This window comes from Pipra filicauda, unplaced genomic scaffold (genome assembly GCF_003945595.2).
Source record: "Pipra filicauda isolate LSUMZ 115617 unplaced genomic scaffold, ASM394559v2 scaffold307_size998922_pilon, whole genome shotgun sequence".
Classification (NCBI taxonomy): Eukaryota; Metazoa; Chordata; class Aves; order Passeriformes; family Pipridae; genus Pipra; species Pipra filicauda.
Window position 1 is genome coordinate 142,024 of NW_024104429.1, and position 12,545 is coordinate 154,568.

At 43.8% G+C, this 12,545-nt stretch overlaps 1 protein-coding gene across 1 annotated transcript in view; it reads right to left on the bottom strand.

Annotated features, from left to right (window-relative positions):
* LOC113983382 (mitochondrial peptide methionine sulfoxide reductase-like) overlaps window positions 1–12,545 on the bottom strand; it is a 163,623-nt gene that overhangs the window by 68,141 nt on the left and 82,937 nt on the right. The gene's annotated exons all lie outside the window — the stretch shown is intronic.

Sequence of the window (12,545 nt, forward strand, 5' to 3'; positions counted from 1 at the left end):
CTTAAAGCTCATCCTGTTCCAACCCCGACACCTTCCACTATCCTGTTGCTCCAAGTCCCGTCCAACCTCGCCTTGGACACTTTCAGGGATGGAGCAGCTTCTCTGGGCAATCTGTGTCAGGGCCTCACCCTCACTGGGAAAAATTTCTTCCCAATATCCCACCTAAATCTCTTCTATTTCAGCTTAAAGACAATTAATGGGGGGGGGGGTTACCCACGGTGATTTAAGATCCCAAATTATTGGGGAAGTTACTGTGAGAGCATCAACCCTCTTCTGTTCTTGATACATTGAGGGGAGGGAGATGGATGCAAGGGAGGAGCAGGAATCTGGTGTTAGAGAATCCTGGAGTCCTAGAATGGTTTGGGTTGGGAGAGACCTTAAAGTTTACCCAGTTCAACCCCCCTGCCATGGGCAGGAACATCTTCCACTATCCCAGGTTGCTCCAAGCCCTGTCCAACCTGGCCTTGGACACTTCCAGGGATGGGCCAGCCACAGCTTCTCTGGGAATTCCATCCCAGCCCCTTATCACCCTCACAGGTAAGAATTCTTTCCCAATCTCTAATTTAAACCTTCCCTCTTTTCAATTTAAACCCTTTTCTCTGGCATCCTCCCATTCGTTTTTCCATCTCCTAAGATTCATCATCAACAAGGGCGGCAGGAAACAAAACTGCCTTAACTCAAAAATACACATTTCCGCCCACAAAATACTTTACAGGGAGAAAACCAAGATAATTTCTCAGTACATGCATTATTTTACTTCCTTTAGTCCTGAGCCTGGTGAAGAACAAAACAGGTCAAATGAAGAATTCTCAGGGAATTCTCTGAAAGCAATATCAGGGAGGCACATTCCTAATCCCGGGCTGGCATCGAACATTCCTCAACGCTCAATGAGGAGGGAAAATCAGAGTTATTGCAACTGGAGCAAGAGGTGCCACGAGTCACTTGGTTGCATTTAGGAAGATTGAATGCTCTGAGGCACAGGAGAGGGGCTTTGGGGAGCAAATTGTTGGGAGGTTCCAGAGTAGGAGTAATATGAGTAAGGTTTCAACCTCATAAGCCAGAGCTGGTGCTCCCAACATGATCTACAGCCACCTGAGAGGGGTGAACAGTCAGAAGAATTATGAAACATCTTGTAAGATCAAATAAACTAACCCCGTCCCAGCCCTGAGAGCTGCTTTCATTTAAGGAGTGAGTGACACAGATGATGTATGAAGCAGTTTTCATTTCAAATGGGGAGGCTTTCAATATATTAAAATTAAAATTAAACTTTTAGAGGTGAGATGGGCTTGAATGAAAGTAATATTTTCAGAGTGCTCAAGTTGTCTTCCAATGCCTTCACACTTTCATTGCAAAGATCTTTGCCAGATAAAATAATTCATTTTCTTGTCATTCATACTTTGGTTTACAATTCTTCCAGTGTTTCCTGCCTAGATGCAATAAATAGTAAAAGAAAACCCCCAAATTTAAAAGGACTTTCACAAAATATACATTCAACCCCAGGAAGAAAGTCACAACATAAATAACAACACATAAGTAATAAAAACTCTCAACAAAGACTCTCATCAGAGAAATCCCAGTTCGGGGCTTTTTGCTCCACAGTTTTTCATGTGAAAACATTTTAATTCTCACCTACAAATTGGATTGAATAATTCCAGAAAATCAGAATTACATTGGCAGCATGGAATTAGAAAAAAAAATTAAAAGGCCTTTCCCTGTAACTTGTAACAGAAAGAATAAATGACTTTTCCAAGCCCATCATCATTCTAGAGATAAGGGCTTGCAGTAAGTAGGATAAATCCTGGTTTTACAGAGACACGGAGATTGTCAGGGAACACTGATCTTCCCTTCAGCTTCCAATGTGGAAAGCAACACATTCCACCCAAATTCGGTTCATATTTAAGAGGTTAATCCATCAGTGGAACACAACTGGATTCAGACACTTGGAAAACTGGAATTGGGAGGACATGGATTAGAGAATCCCAGAATGGTTTGGACTGGGAGGAAACAAAGCCCATCTTATTCCACCCCCTGCCATGGGCAGGGACACCTTCCACTTTCCCAGGTTGCTCCAAGCCCCAACCAACCTGGCCTTGGACACTTCCAGGGGTGTCTTTATGTCATTGTTTTATCTCTTGACCCCCAGGGTTTCAACAGCCGGTTGATCAGGAAGAGATTTTTCCCTCTGTTTTATTATTTTCAAACTGTCAGAATTTTCATGGATACAAATTCACAACCGAACAACAGGGGGACTTCCTCTCAAAGCTGCCAAATGCTGCTCCATCCTCAACTGCCAGAACTCCACAAAATTCCCAAACTAAGCCTGAGAAATACGTGTGACATCCTTTGCTCTCTGCTGAACACAAGCAGCGTGAGCTGAAAGCAACACATGTCCTGGAGGATTTGACATTCAGCTTCGCCTCAGGCAAAGTCTGCTTCACACAGGTGCAGTGCCTGGCTTGTGCTCCTTAAATTCTTTGGGTTTTAATAAAAGTAATCCTCCCCACATCCTCTGCATCTGTGACACAGCACAATCCATGGAAAGATAATCCAAAGCTGCTAAACCATTTCTTTGGCATTACTCTGGTTTTGCAGCCTCTCGCTTGATGGTTTCGAGCACAGTCCTACAACTGCCCTTGGCTGAAGATTCACTGACTGCAAGTTCTGTCCACACATGGATTATCATGGAATCAAGGAACAGTTTGGGTTGGAAGGGACCTTAAAGCTCATCTCATTCCAACCCCTGCCACGGGAAGGGACACCTTCCACTATCCCAGGTGGCTCCAAACCCCGTCCAAACTGGCCTTGAACACTTCCAGGGATCCAGGGGCAGCCACAGCTTCTCTGGGAATTCCAACCCAGGATGTCACAGTCCTCAGAGGGAACAATTCCTTCCCAATATCCCATTTAATCCTGCTCTCTGGCAGTGGGAAGCCATCCCCCCTGGTCCTGTCCCTCCAGCCCTTGTCCCAAGTCCCTCTCCAGCTCTCCTGGAGCCCCTTTAGGCTCTGGAAGGGGCTCTCAGGTCTCCGTGGATCCTTCTCTTCTCCAGGTGAACCCCCCCAGCTCTCCCAGCCTGGCTCCAGAGCAGAGGGGCTCCAGCCCTTGGAGCATCTCCATGGCCTCCTCTGGACTTGCTCCAGCAGCTCCACATCCTTCCTATATTGGAGACCTCAGAGCTATAAGTGGGGGTCTCCTGAGGCTGAGAAGAGGAAGGAAATCCCCTCCCTCCCTGCTGCCCAAACCACATTAATCCATATCTGTACAAGTAAACCATTAAAATAGACAAGTCATGTCTAGAAACTATTTGAGTGTTAATTATCCCAGTTGAGATCATGTTTGATCCCATCCCAACCATTCCTCAGCGTGGACAATCAAGTTCCAGCGCCCAGACCTATCCTCTGGCACCTTTTAATTTATCAGTATACATTCCATTTATCCTCACAGTTCCACGTGTGCCAGTGGTATCACACCTGTAACAGATAAATTTAACAATGAAATATGTTCCAATGAGAAAGTTCTGCAAAAAACATTTCCTTTCAAACCAGCCTGATTTCAGTTCTCACCAGATTTATTGTTCTGCTACAAGTCTTGAGTAAATGTAAAGGAACTGTAGGTTAAGGTACCCACAGTCATTAATGAATATAATTTGTCTATTTGTGAACCCAAATGAAGCTGCTTAAAAAAGACTTGGCTTTCAGAGAATGCTGATCCAGCAATGAATAAAAATCAGGGATTTTCTGGTCTCAAAATATTCAATCTCAAGCAATCACAGTAAAGATTTGAGGACATTTAAATTTTATTAATAAGAGATTCATATGTTCTTCATATTCATCTTTTGATTTTTAAGCCATTGGGGAATATTTAGACTGCATATCCAAACTTGTTTTATCAGAGCAGCCAGAAAGTTATTATTTTTAAATGAAAACTGAGATTCTCACATAATCAAATTAATCCAGGAGTAGGGGTCATATTTATACCCAAGGACTGTTAATTTTCCATGGCAAGTGCAGCCAGGAATTGAATTGAAAATAGTTCATTAACCAATTACCAGGAGCCTCCTCCATCTCCTAAAGCACAACCACGATGGGAACAGGGGGAGAGGAGGAGGAAAAGGGATGAGCAGTGATGGGGTGAGGGGGAACATCCTGAAGGAAATCAGCTGCTCCTTTCCCCTCCCTGCTTTGCCTTTTCCTACACTTTTCCTACACTTCCCATCACACCACAATGCTGGAGGTTTTTCAGTGTCAGCTGTGCATGGAATGTACAGATAATATTTACTGTAGTTTCATTTTAAACCCAAGTTTGGAGGCAATAAAGGGGTTTAAAACTCAGCGCCAGGCCTTTGTGCCAAAGGCTGCTTTCATCGGAATTAGGAGGGGTGAAGAAAAAATGTTCAGCATTGAATAAGGGAGTTATTTAAATGCCTCTTAAATTGTAGATGTCAGAGGAGTATGTCACCCACAGTCACAGCTCCACCTCCCCAAAGCAAAATAATAAAAAGCAGGATGAAAAATGCCATCGGAAAGCTCAGAACACGGAGACAGACTGGTGGCATTTCAGTGTCACCTCCAGCTGCTGTGGGCTTTGATTTAAAAACTCACTGAATGCCCAAGTTCAGCTTCAGTGTTGGAATCTGAACCTCCCAGAAAGGCCACAGCACAATGGATCGTGGAATCCCGGGATGGTTTGGGTGGGAAAGGACCTTAAAGCTCGTTCAGTTCCAACCCAAACACCTTCCATTATCCCAGGTTGCTCCAAGCCCTGTCCAACCTGGCCTTGAACACTTCCAGGGGTGGGAATGGTACAACCTCAATAAACAGATATGGGAAATACAAGAAAATATTCTCAATATGGGAAAACCTCAATATACAGAACATAGTTGAAGGCCAGTGGGTTTCTTTTCTGCCTTGCAAACAACAAATTACCTTTTATTTTCAGTGAAAGACTGCAACATTTAGAGGGGAAAAAATGGTGGAATTTTGGCAGTGCAGTGTTACCATTTACCAGGTAATGAGGAAAAGGTCTCTGACTGCCACCAAAGAGAAGAAATCCCAAGGTAAGGATGACTAAGTAGCAAAAATAAGGAATCACTGCCCTTGGGCAAAAGTTCAATATGAAAACTCAGGTCCAAGGAAGGAAAATTAGCCTTTCCTACCAGTATTTTCTAAGCAAGTATTTTCTTTTTATTTTAACCATTTAATATAACCAGTACATGTAAATAGAGGATGAACTAACATCTGTTCACTCTTTCAAACAGCCCTATCCAGTCATATTTAGGAGATGAATATGATCCTTGTGGGTTCCCTTCCAGCTCAGGTTATTGTGATTCCATGATCCTTTACAGTAACTATATTCAAGCTCACAGACAGCACCGAATTTATCTACTAAATTATATTTGTCTACTAAATCTACTGAAACAGGCACTTCCATTTGGCCACACAGCCTGTGGAAGTAACACATGAACACCCTGTTATTAACACATAACAGCAATAAATGTGTTATTTGTATTTTTCAAGTATACAACTTACTTAATACCTTCAAAACCAAACTCTGTTTCAGTGTATTTACATGTTGTCTGATGAGAGCTTCACTGGATTTCACTCCCCTGGTTTAGAAAACAGGGATCTGACCTTTATTTGTCCTTCAGCCTGAGTAAATTACCTGATTCTAAAAACCTCCGGGCTTCCAGAATTTCTATTAACTTCCCTGAAATCCACAATTGGCTGGTACTTCTGTAAACCAGGTCATTCATTTATAGGCCTAAATATGAACCTTGAACCTTTTAAACCTAAGGACGTTTGTTTATTTATTTTCACTATTTCATAACCCAGAAGATATTTCTTGAAAGAAAAGGTTTAGTTCTCTAATAAGGTTCCTAATGTTTGTGCCAAGAGGAGTTATGCAAGTACCAGGTACCAAATTATGTCAGAGATGAGGATTTGATAAATTGTACAAGGATAGGATTGTTCCAGTAATTAATACTGAACCAGATCCTTCTTCAGCAGAGGGGAAACCATGCACCTCATTTATATCCATCCTCTGTCTCAAAATCACCTGGATATCAGAAAATGCTTTTGAGATGTTACACAATGATCTGTAAAGGACAGAGGGGCAGTTGGGCTGTTGAAGAGAAAGTCTGTACTTAGTACTGCTGAAGGATTAGAAATTACCTGCTAAATCCCCCCATTTCCAACCTAAACTGTTTAAGACCCCCCACTAATCCTTGTTCCTGAAGGTGGAGCCTCTCTTCATCATTTTGGGAATTTTGAGAAGCTACTCAATGGAAAAACCCAGCAAAGCAGAGTTTCACTGGGGTCATTCTCTTAGAGGAGTGCAGGAGGGACAGGGCAGCTCTACTTGAGTGGGATTAGATGTGTAATTTATGGCAGGATTTCATCCATAAATCCTTCATAGCTGGTGATGAAACAGAAGCTCTTCTTTATCTTCAGGTCTAGTTGAAGGAGCAGAACTGTCAGTTCTAAAAGCTCCTGTGTGATAAGGAAACCTACTGTCATCCCAGATGGAACCCCAGGTGTGACCTTTCAAATCTCTTCGTCTCCCAAGGGGGATTTGCAGTGCAGGGACTTTGCTCCCCAAACCTGGGCATTTATGTCTCTGTCTCTGAAGGGTCATTTTGATCCTCAGCTTTGGCACAGATGGTGACATGATCTACTGGGTTTCCTTCACCTCTCACTTCTCTACTTCCATCCTCCATCAGTTGAGATCAGCTGTCAACTCATGACTATTCAAAAAGAGAGGTGGCTGTGTGATAGTAACTCACTGGTTACAACTATTTTATAGGATTGTGGGTTGTTCTCATAGAGTGGATTCTAGTTATTATTTAAAAAACCTGTGATATCACTCAAGGGAATAAAATAATTACCAATTTTGTTGGAAAACAAATAACTTTGCTTATCAAAAGAGGTCAGGAAAGGAAGAGTGGGGGCTGAAACCAGTTTTGAAATGTCTTGTGGAGATGATATCCCACAAAGTGACACTCTGTTCCCTCTGCACCCACTCCATCAAACAGGTTAGGGCACGGGAACTGATTGAGGCTACAAAATGTGATGAGTCTCAGCACAGTGGGTCAGTTCAGACTCCAAAATACGTGGACTCCTGAAAAACCAGAGGTTCTGCTTAATGACCCAAGGCCAGATATCCCACACTGGTTTTGTTCAGCAGCTCCTACTGGGAAACGGACCAACAGGAGCGACAGGAAAATAAGATTTTGAAAATTAAAATGAATTAATTTCTTAGAAGAGGGTGGTGAAGATGCAGAGGAGGAGAAACAGTGATTCTGAGATCTGCAATCTACTGGGGTGGATGGACATACTGGGCATGGGGCAGTGGGTACGTGCCAGCTGGGACAGAGGACGGTGGGATGTGGGAGTGAAATATGAGGATCAGGGATATATATTTGGGATATGAATAGAGGAAAGTATCCTAGAAATTACAATAACAGACTTGCTGCTTTCAAGGAGACAAAGCCAGATCCCATGGAGCAGCTGAGGGAGCTGGGGGGGCTCAGCCTGGAGAAAAGAAAGCTCAGGGGGGACCTTCTGGCTCTGCAACTCCCTGACAGGAGGGGGGAGCCGGGGGGGATGGTGGAAATCGGGCTCTGCTCCCAGGGAACAAGGGACAGGATGAGAGGAAAGGGCCTCAAGTTGTGCCAGAGGAGGTTTAGGTTGGGTTTGGGAACAATTTCTTCATGGAAAGGTTTGTCCAGCCCCGGCACAGCTGCCCAGGGCAGGGGTGGAGTCCCCATCCCTGGAGGGATTTCAAAGCCATGTGGATGTGGCACTTGGGGACGTGACTCAGTGGTGGCCTTGGCAGTGCTGGGGAACAGTTGGACTGCATGAGCTCAGAGGGCTTTTCCAACCCAAACAATTCTGGGATTCTAAGATTCTGTGACCTTCCCAGACACAAAGCACACGAGGCCCAGTTTAACAGGAGCCCTCACATCCCGACTGTGCCACACGCGCTGCCTGGTCTGTTCCTAATTCCACAGGCCACGTGCCAAGTTTTGGGGCAGATATATTAGGATTAAATAAAAGTCACTTGGCTTTAGTCATCAATGGATATCTGCCTGAGTATTGAGCCTTGGAGCCTCCTGCACTTTGGAAAGAACCAGCCACCTGTGTGGTGATTCATTTGACATATTTTGGATGTTTTCCTCAGGATAAAACGAATCATATTTAAAAATGTCAATTTCTGAGCACTGATTATAAGGAAAGTAGAGACAAACTCAGATGAATTCCACCCATAACACCTTCAGGAACAACATGGAGATTTAAGATCTGTTCAGTGGGAGGATTAGATGTACCTGTGTGTACATCCATATTTATTAAAATATGGTTTTGACATCACTGGAGATTATGGGTTGTGAACCAGAACAAATGTTAACAGGAAACCATATGATCAAAATAGGAAAGGGAACAAGAGCAGAGAAAAATAATGGAACCAACCTAAAGGTAAAAGATTCCATGATTCTGTAAGAATCCTGTCTACAAGGGTCAACAGATCAGAAAAGTAACATAGACAGACATATTGGATACATAAAGTAGTCAACTCATAGTATTTTTGGGATTGTGATATCATTTCACTTCCCAAAAACCCAGCTCATGAAGCGATGACATAACATGAAAATCAGGGAATCATAGAATGGCCTGGATTGGAAGGTACCTTAAAGATCTCAGCTTTCATTTTTAGAAATTAACCTTTTTGACCTGTAGGGAAACTCAAAATGGAGAAAACCTGGGTTAACAGTTAAAAAATAAACAAGAAATACACATATCATTTCTCTAAGAAGATACAGGTAGACCAATGAGTGTCAGGTTTTTCATATATGTTTTCTTAACTAGAGGAGGTTCAAGGAAGGAGGTAAGGAGCTGGCTCTGGTTTTGTGTGTCACAGAATCCCAGAACGGTTTAGGTGGGAAGGGACCTTAAAGGTCATCCAGTTCCACCCCCTGCCATGGGCAGGGACACCTTCCACTAGCCCAGGTTGCTCCAAGCCCCATCCAACCTGGCCTGGGACACTTTCAGGGATGGGGTAGCCACAACTTCTCTGGGTTGAAAAAGAAATAGAAAATAGATAAGAAAATAGAAGGGCCCTAAACCTGGCACAGAGCATGGCAGTGAGTTATCCACCTGCCAGGAACTATCCATGACATCTCCACCATTGCTGCTTTTCATGGAGCACCTTGTTAGCGTAAGAATTGAGTGAAGATGATAAAATACAACTGGGTTTATTTCATTTTGAGAGCCAATGCCTCTCAAAACCCCACTTGAAACCCTTATCTAAAGCAGCCTGGATAAGAACAGCATCACACAGGCGGGAAAAGCAAGAGATCCAAACAAAGGACCACGATAAACAGGAGCGTGAGGGAGCGGGGAGGGGATGTCCAGTGGGGTGTGGTGAGGAGGACTGTTCAGCCTGGGTTTATTTAGCAGCTTTATTAATGATCTCAAAGAAGGGGTGAAAAGCACATGAATAAAACATGCACTGGATGCTCAACTGGGACGTGGTGTGTACACCGTGAAAAATGAACAGCAGCACAAAGCTCTGGGCAGAAATTCTGTGAGGAAGCACGGAGAGATGCAAAGCAGCTCCAGGAATAAAACTCTGTTTTCCTGTTATGGAAGGAGAGCTTGTACCCCATATTTCTTCAGGGAAAAAAAAGGTCTAAAGGGGCAGGGAGCACAGCCTGAGGGAAGGAGAGAACATTTACAGGAGAAATAAAGTTTTATAATGGGCAGACCCTGGAAAGCCACAGGCTGGAGGGTAATCTCTGTTGGTCAGTGAGGTCCTGGCACTGCTTGGCTCAACATCTCACTGGGGAATCAGCACCATAAATGCCAAATTCGGGGTGAGCTTCTGCAAAGAAAGGCTGGGTACAGATCTCAAAAAATCCCCCTCGTTGCTTTTAATTACATTGCTTATTTCTAATTTCGTTTTACATCTTAACATTTACTTAAATAACCTTCTCAGTGTGATTAAATAACCTCCTAAGAGTGATTTTTGATTTAGGATGATCCCTTTCTGAGGGCTCAGCCTCAACGTTGTGCCACTTAACACTGACCAGCTATTATTGATTTTTATATCCATGGCTTCTCAAAATGAGACACAAGATAATTTTTGCTGGACATTCGCACACATGTTCAAAGTGGGAAAATCTCTTTGAAATTCATGGCTGGCCGGGAATTTGTAGATAAAAAGCAGAGCTGTGGTTTTTCAAGTCTTTAATTACCTGTGTGGGGGTTGGAACTGGATGATCTCTAAGGTCCCTTCCAACACAAACCCTTCTGTGGTGCTGTAATTCTATGATATTAAAACTTGACAACATCCCAGAAAGGTATTTTAGGCATATTATTCCAACATAACGACAGGTTAAAGAACTTTACAGAATCACTGGTAAAACATGCTTTGATTCCCAAGACCCTTATCCCAAAGAGTTTGTTCAGCTCCCTCTCCAGCTACTAGGAAAAATGTGTTTATTGGGCTAATAAAACCCAATGGAGGCAAATCAAGAGTCACTCTCTGTTAATGAGTTAAAATCCCTCAGTCACCTACAATTTAATTTTTCTAAGGCCCTGAGATTTTAATTTGGGTAATACTTCTATTAATTACAATGTCTAATAACAATGTCAAATTCAGGCATCTGTTAAAAACATGTAATGTTAATTTATTGGAAAATCTCCAGCAGAGCTCAATTAAAATGTTCCCCAGTTAAGTCAATGCATATGATTTGTAATGGAGAGCAAACTGAAGATACAGTTCATAAAAATAATAGCAAGTTAAAAACAATAGGTTTTGAGTTGAAGATGAACAACATTCAAGATGCAGGATTTTTCATTAGGTGGCAGAGCAGGAATTTTTGGAATCAGGACATTCTCATAGAGGTTTGGGAGCCTTGCTCTAAATTAGCACCTACAGGAAGTATTTCACAGACTCATAGAATGGTTTAGGTGGGAAGGGACCTTAAAGTTTATCTCATTCCAACACCTTGCCACAGGTAGGGACACCTCCCATTATCCCAGATTGCTCCAAGCTGCATCCAACCTGGTCTTGGACAATTCCAGGGATCCAGGGGCAGCCACAGTTTCTCTGGGCAACCTATGCCAGGGCCTCACCACCCTCACAGCCAAAAATTCCTTCCCAAGATCCCATCTAACCCTGCTCTCTGTCAGTTTGAAGCCATTCCCCTTTGTTTGTCACTCCAGGCCCTTAGAAAAATTCCCTTTCCATCTTTCTTGTCGGCTCCCTTCAGGTATGAAAGGCCACAATCAGGTCACCCCGAAGCTTCTCTTCTCCAAGCTGAACAAACCCGGTTCTCTCAGCCTTTTGCTACACAAAACATCACAGGAAATATGTATCAATCCTTACTTATCAGGTTTTTCTTGCTGTAATTCCTGTTTTCCATCACAAGATATTTCTCTCGTTCCTTTAAATACCCAGATTGTCTCAGAGGCCTGTGTTAGGCGGGGGGAAGTTTTTATATTTTTATATAATTCCACTGCTTCACAGCATCTTTGCAGTCCTGAGAATTAAACTAATAGGTGAAACACCCAGCCCTTTTCATGGAATGCTGTCATCCCATTATCATTTCCATGCCTCTCTGCACGTCCATCCAGCTGGATTTAAGATGGATCCACACGAATCCACGGCAACGCCGCCCAGCCCGGTTTTAGCGCCTCATCACAATCCCCACAGCCCCTCAAAGGCCAGCTGACATTTCTTTTTGCCTTGTGAAGATGTCAGGAGCTCTGAGCAGGGAGTGTGGCCGGTGATAGAGTATCTCCCTGGCACACATTCCCCCTGGATGGCAGATTATCCGCCCGGAGGTCGCATTAGGCTCCCGTCAGCTGTCACGGCGCAGATGAGCGGGAACGGTCCAGTGCCCCGTCCCCCCTCACCCTCTGACAGTGATAAATGACCAGCCCTGGTGCTCAGCTGAGCCTGACGGGCCCCAACCTCCCCTCACAATCTGCTTCACACCACCAGCAGCCTTTTTCCTGCTGATATTCCAGCAAACGGGATCGAGGAGCACCAAGGTTGGGCCAATCGGCATTTTTGAAAAAAAAAAAAGGAATTATGATTTTACTTGAAGAAGCTCAAAATCTGACGGAAAAAAATAAAGAACAGAACACTGTTATAAACCACTGTATTGGGTTTGTGTGGCCAGGTTTGGTAGCGTGGGGGGAAATGACCTTTAAGGTCTCTTCCAACTCAAACCATTCCATGATTCCACACTAAAAAATCACAGACTGTGCCCAGTTGGAAGGGACCCACAAGAATCATCGAGTCCAACCCTCAGCCCTGCACGGGACCATCCCCAAGAGTTATACCATGTGCCTGAGAGGATCATCCAAACACTCCTGGAGCTCTGGCAGCCTTGGGGCTGTGCCCACTGCCCTGGGGAGCCTGTTCAGTGCTCAAACACCCTCTGGGGGAAGAACCTTTTCCTCATACCCGACCTAAACCTCCCCAGACACAACTTCAGGACATTCCCTCAGGTTCTGTCACTGGGGGAGATCCTTCCTGAT